The sequence below is a fragment of the Zea mays genome, chromosome 2 (genome assembly GCF_902167145.1).
Source record: "Zea mays cultivar B73 chromosome 2, Zm-B73-REFERENCE-NAM-5.0, whole genome shotgun sequence".
Classification (NCBI taxonomy): domain Eukaryota; kingdom Viridiplantae; phylum Streptophyta; class Magnoliopsida; order Poales; family Poaceae; genus Zea; species Zea mays.
Window position 1 is genome coordinate 239,819,563 of NC_050097.1, and position 6,233 is coordinate 239,825,795.

A 6,233-nucleotide genomic window follows, 5' to 3' on the forward strand; every position below is an offset into this window, starting at 1 on the left:
CGCCAAATCCTCAAGCAATGGAGGGGGAGGACTACAAACCCCGCTCCAAGAAAGTGTGCTACAAATGTGGTAAGCCCGGTCATTTCATTGCAAAATGTCCTATATCTAGTGACAGGGGCGACGACAAGAAGGGAAAGAGGAGAGAAAAGAAGAAGTACTACAAGAAGAAGGGCGGTGATGCCCATGTTTGCCGGGAGTGGGACTCCGACGAGAGCTTCACCGAGTCCTCCTCCGACGAGGACGCCGCCAACATCGCCGTCACCAAGGGACTCCTCTTCCCCAACGTCGGCCACAAGTGCCTCATGGCAAAGGACGGCAAAAGGAAGAAGGTTAAATCTAAATCCTCCACTAAATATGAATCCTCTAGTGATGATAATGCTAGTGATGAGGAGAATAATTTGCGTATCCTTTTTGCCGATCTTAACATGCAACAAAAGCAAAAAATAAATGAATTGATTAGTGCTATTCATGAGAAGGATGATCTCTTGGACTCTCAAGAGGACTTCCTTATTAAGGAAAACAAAAAGCATGTTAAGGTTAAAAATGCTTATGCTCCAAAGGTAGAAAAATGTAACAAATTATCTAGTGAGCTAAGCACATGCCATGACACTATTGACAACCTTAGAAATGAAAATGCTAGATTAATTGCTAAGGTTGATTCTCATGCTTGTGATGCTTCAATTCCCAATCTTAGAAATGATAATGATGATTTGCTTGCTAAGATTAAGGAATTGAATGATTCTCTTGCTAGCCTTAGAATAGAAAATGAAAATTTGATTGCTAAGGCTAAGGATTTTGATGTTTGCAATACTACTATTTCCGACCTTAGAACTAAGAATGATATGTTGCATGCTAAGGTTGTAGAACTAAAATCTTGCAAACCCTCTACATCTAATGTTGAGCATGTTTCTATTTGTACTAGATGTAGAGATGTTGATATCAATGATATTCATGATCACATGGTATTAATTAAACAACAAAATGATCATATAGCAAAATTAGATGCTAAAATTGCCGAGCATAACTTAGAAAATGAAAAGTTTAAATTTGCTAGAAGTATGCTCTATAATGGGAGACGCCCTGGCATCAAGGATGACATTGGCTTCCAAAGGGGAGACAATGTCAAACTTAATGCCCCTCCTAAGAACTTGTCTAACTTCGTTAAGGGCAAGGCTCCCATGCCTCAGGATAACGAGGGTTACATTTTGTACCCTGCCGGCTATCCTGAGAGCAAAATTAGGAAAACTCATTCTAGGAAGTCTCACTCTGGCCCTAATTATGCTTTTATGTATAATGGTGAGACATCTAGCTCTAGGCAACCAACCCGTGCCAAGTTGCCTAGAAAGAAAACTCCTATTGCATCAAATGATCATAGCATTTCATTTAAGACTTTTGATGCATCTTATGTTTTGACTAACAAATCCGGCAAGGTAGTTGCCAAGTTTGTTGGGGGCAAACACAAGGGCTCCAAGACTTGTGTTTGGGTACCCAAAGTTCTTGTTTCTAATGCCAAAGGACCCAAAACCGTTTGGGTACCTAAAGTCAAGAACTAAAATTGTTTTGTAGGTTTATGCATCCGGGGGCTCAAGTTGGATACTCGACAGCGGGTGCACAAACCACATGACATGGGAGAAGAAGATGTTCTCCTCATATGAGAAAAACCAAGATCCCCAACGAGCCATCACATTCGGGGATGGAAATCAAGGTTTGGTCAAAGGATTAGGTAAAATTGCTATATCACCTGACCATACTATTTCCAATGTTTTTCTTGTAGATTCTTTAGATTACAATTTGCTTTCCGTATCCCAATTATGTCAAATGGGCTACAACTGTCTATTTACTGATGTAGGTGTTACTGTCTTTAGAAGAAGTGATGATTCAATAGCATTCAAGGGAGTGTTAGAGAGTCAGCTATACTTGGTAGATTTTGATAGAGCTAAACTCGACACTTGCTTGGTTGCTAAGACTAACTTGGGTTGGCTCTGGCACCGCCGACTAGCCCATGTTGGAATGAAGAATCTTCATAAGCTTCTAAAGGAAGAACACATTTTAGGACTAACAAATGTTCTTTTTGAGAAAGACAGGATTTGTAGCGCATGCCAAGCAGGAAAGCAAGTTGGCACCCATCATCCACACAAGAACATCATGACAAGTGACAGGCCACTAGAGCTCCTACACATGGATTTATTCGGCCCGATTGCTTACATAAGCATCGGCGGGAGTAAGTACTGTCTAGTTATTGTGGATGATTATTCTCGCTTCACCTGGGTATTCTTTTTGCAGGAAAAATCTCATACCCAAGAGACCTTAAAGGGATTCTTGAGACGAGCTCAAAATGAGTTCGGCTTAAGGATCAAGAAAATTAGAAGCGACAACGGGACGGAGTTCAAGAACTCTCAAATTGAAGGCTTCCTTGAGGAGGAGGGAATCAAGCATGAGTTCTCTTCTCCCTACACCCCACAACAAAATGGTGTAGTGGAGAGGAAGAATCGAACTCTATTGGACATGGCAAGAACCATGCTTGACGAGTACAAGACACCGGATCGGTTTTGGGCCGAGGCGGTCAACACCGCCTCCTACGCCATCAACCGGTTATATCTACACCGAATCCTCAAGAAGACATCCTATGAACTCCTAACCGGTAAAAAGCCCAATATTTCATATTTTAGAGTTTTTGGTAGCAAATGCTTTATTCTTGTTAAGAGAGGTAGAAAATCTAAATTTGCTCCTAAAACTGTAGAAGGCTTTTTACTAGGATATGACTCAAACACAAGGGCATATAGAGTCTTTAACAAGTCCTCAGGACTAGTTGAAGTATCTTGTGACGTTGTGTTTGATGAGACTAACGGCTCTCAAGTAGAGCAAGTTGATCTTGATGAGATAGGTGAAGAACAGGCTCCATGCATCGCGCTAAGGAACATATCCATTGGGGATGTGTGTCCTAAGGAACCCGAAGAGCCTCCACATGCACAAGATCAACCATCCTCCTCCACGCAAGCATCTCCACCAACTCAAAATGAGGACGAGGCTCAAGTTGATGAAGGAGAAGATCCAAGAGATGAGCCACCTCAAGATGACGACAATGATCAAGGGGGAGATGCAAATGATGAAGACAAGGAGGATGAAGAACCAAGGCCGCCACACCCAAGAGTTCACCAAGCAATACAACGAGATCACCCCGTCGACACCATCCTCGGCGACATTCATAAGGGGGTAACCACTCGATCTCGTGTTGCCCATTTTTGTGAGCATTACTCTTTTGTTTCCTCTATTGAGCCACACAGGGTAGAGGAAGCACTACAAGATTCAGATTGGGTGATGGCGATGCAAGAGGAGCTCAACAATTTCACGAGGAATGAGGTATGGCATTTAGTTTCACGTCCTAATCAAAATGTTGTAGGAACCAAGTGGGTCTTCCGCAACAAGCAAGACGAGCATGGTGTGGTGACAAGGAACAAAGCTCGACTCGTGGCCAAGGGGTATTCACAGGTCGAAGGTTTGGATTTTGGTGAAACCTATGCACCCGTAGCTAGGCTTGAGTCAATTCATATATTATTGGCCTATGCTACTTACCATGGCTTCAAGCTTTACCAAATGGACGTAAAGAGTGCCTTCCTCAACGGACCAATCAAGGAGGAGGTCTACGTTGAGCAACCTCCCGGCTTTGAAGATAGTGAGTACCCTAACCATGTCTATAGGCTCTCTAAGGCGCTTTATGGGCTCAAGCAAGCCCCAAGAGCATGGTATGAATGCCTTAGAGATTTCCTTATTGCTAATGGCTTCAAAGTCGGCAAGGCCGATCCTACTTTATTCACTAAGACTCTTGACAATGATTTGTTTGTATGCCAAATTTATGTTGATGATATCATATTTGGGTCTACTAACGAATCTACATGTGAAGAATTTAGTAGGATCATGACACAAAAATTCGAGATGTCGATGATGGGGGAGTTGAAGTATTTTCTAGGATTCCAAGTCAAGCAACTCCAAGAGGGCACCTTCATTAGCCAAACGAAGTACACTCAAGACATTCTAACCAAGTTTGGAATGAAGGATGCCAAGCCCATCAAGACACCCATGGGAACAAATGGGCATCTCGACCTCGACACGGGAGGTAAATCCGTCGATCAAAAGGTATATCGGTCGATGATTGGTTCATTGCTTTATTTATGTGCATCTCGACCGGACATTATGCTTTCCGTTTGCATGTGTGCAAGATTCCAAGCCGACCCTAAGGAATCACACCTTACGGCCGTAAAACGAATCTTGAGATATTTGGCTTATACACCTAAGTTTGGGCTTTGGTACCCTCGGGGATCCACATTTGATTTGATTGGTTATTCGGATGCTGATTGGGCGGGGTGTAAGATTAATAGGAAGAGCACATCGGGGACTTGCCAGTTCTTGGGAAGATCCTTGGTGTCTTGGGCTTCAAAGAAGCAAAATTCGGTCGCTCTTTCTATCGCCGAAGCCGAGTATATTACCGCAGGTCATTGTTGCGCGCAATTGCTTTGGATGAGGCAAACCCTGCGGGACTATGGTTACAAATTAACCAAAGTTCCTCTTCTATGTGATAATGAGAGTGCAATCCGCATGGCGGATAATCCCGTTGAGCATAGCCGCACTAAACACATAGCCATTCGGTATCACTTTCTTCGGGATCACCAACAAAAGGGGGATATCGAGATTTCATACATTAACACTAAAGATCAATTAGCCGATATCTTTACCAAGCCTCTTGATGAACAAACTTTTACCAAACTTAGGCATGAGCTTAATATTCTTGATTCTAGGAATTTCTTTTGCTAATTTGCACACATAGCACACAAATATACCTTTAATCATGTCTCTTTTATATGCTATGACTAATGTGTTTTCAAGTGTATTTCAAACCATGTCATAGGTATATTGAAAGGGAATTGGAGTCTTCGGCGAAGACAAAGGCTTCCACTCCACTCTACTACTCATCCTTCGCCGTCGCTCCGCATCACTCTCCAACTTTGGTATAATCTTCACTCATTTATTTTATGACCAAAGGAGGAGAAAGTACTTCGTTGGGCTCTAATGATTCCGTTTTTGGCGATTCATGCCAAAGGGGGAGAAAATATGAGCCCAAAGCAAAAGGACCGCACCACCACCTAATTTTAAAAATTTGGAGGTTTTCAATTGGATGGAAAATTTCAAAATTGGTATCTCTTTATGTTCTAAAGGGGGAGCAAGTAGTATTTTCAAAACTTGATATCTTAAAACCCTCTTGAACACTAAGAGGAGAATTTATTTGAGGGGGAGTTTTGTTTAGTCAAAGGAAAAGCATTTGGAACAAGGAGAGAGAATCTCAAATCTTGAAAATGCTTCTCAAATTTTATTCATTTACCTTTGACTATCTTGCAAAAGGACTTTGAAAAGAATTTACAAAAGAATTTGCAAAAATAAAACATGTGGTGCAAGCGTGGTCCAATATGTTAAAAATAAAAGAAACAATCCATGCATATCTTGTAAGTATTTATATTGGCTCAAATTCCAAGCAACCTTTGCACTTACATTATGCAAACTAGTTCATTTATGCACTTTTACATTTGCTTTGGTTTGTGTTGGCATCAATCACCAAAAAGGGGGAGATTGAAAGGGAATTAGGCTTACACCTAGTTCCTAAATAATTTTGGTGGTTGAATTGCCCAACACAAATAATTGGACTAACTAGTTTGCTCTAGTGTAGAAGTTATACAGGTGCCAAAGGTTCACACTTAGCCAATAAAAAGACCAAGTATTGGGTTCGACAAAAGAGCAAAGGGACAACCGAAGGCTCCTCTGGTCTGGCGCACCGGACTGTCCGGTGTGCCACCGGACATGTCCGGTGCACCAGAGGACTCTAAACTCAAACTCGTCACCTTCGGGAAATTCCAGAGGCGACTCCGCTATAATTCACCGGACATGTCCGGTGCTCCAAGGAAGAGCGGCCTCCGGAACTCGCCAGCCTCGGGAATTCTCTTCAGCTGCTCCGCTATAATTCACCAGACTGTCCGGTGTACACCGGACTGTCCGGTGTAACAGCGGGGAAACGGCTATTTCGGCGCCAACGGCTACCTGCGACGCAGAGGTCAATCACGCCGATGCTGGCGCACCGGACAATCTACAGTGCATGTCCGGTGCGCCACCGGACATCCAGGCGGGCCCAGAAGACAGAGCTCCAATGGTCGACCCCAACGGCTTTTGGTGAGTGGCTGTCGCACCGG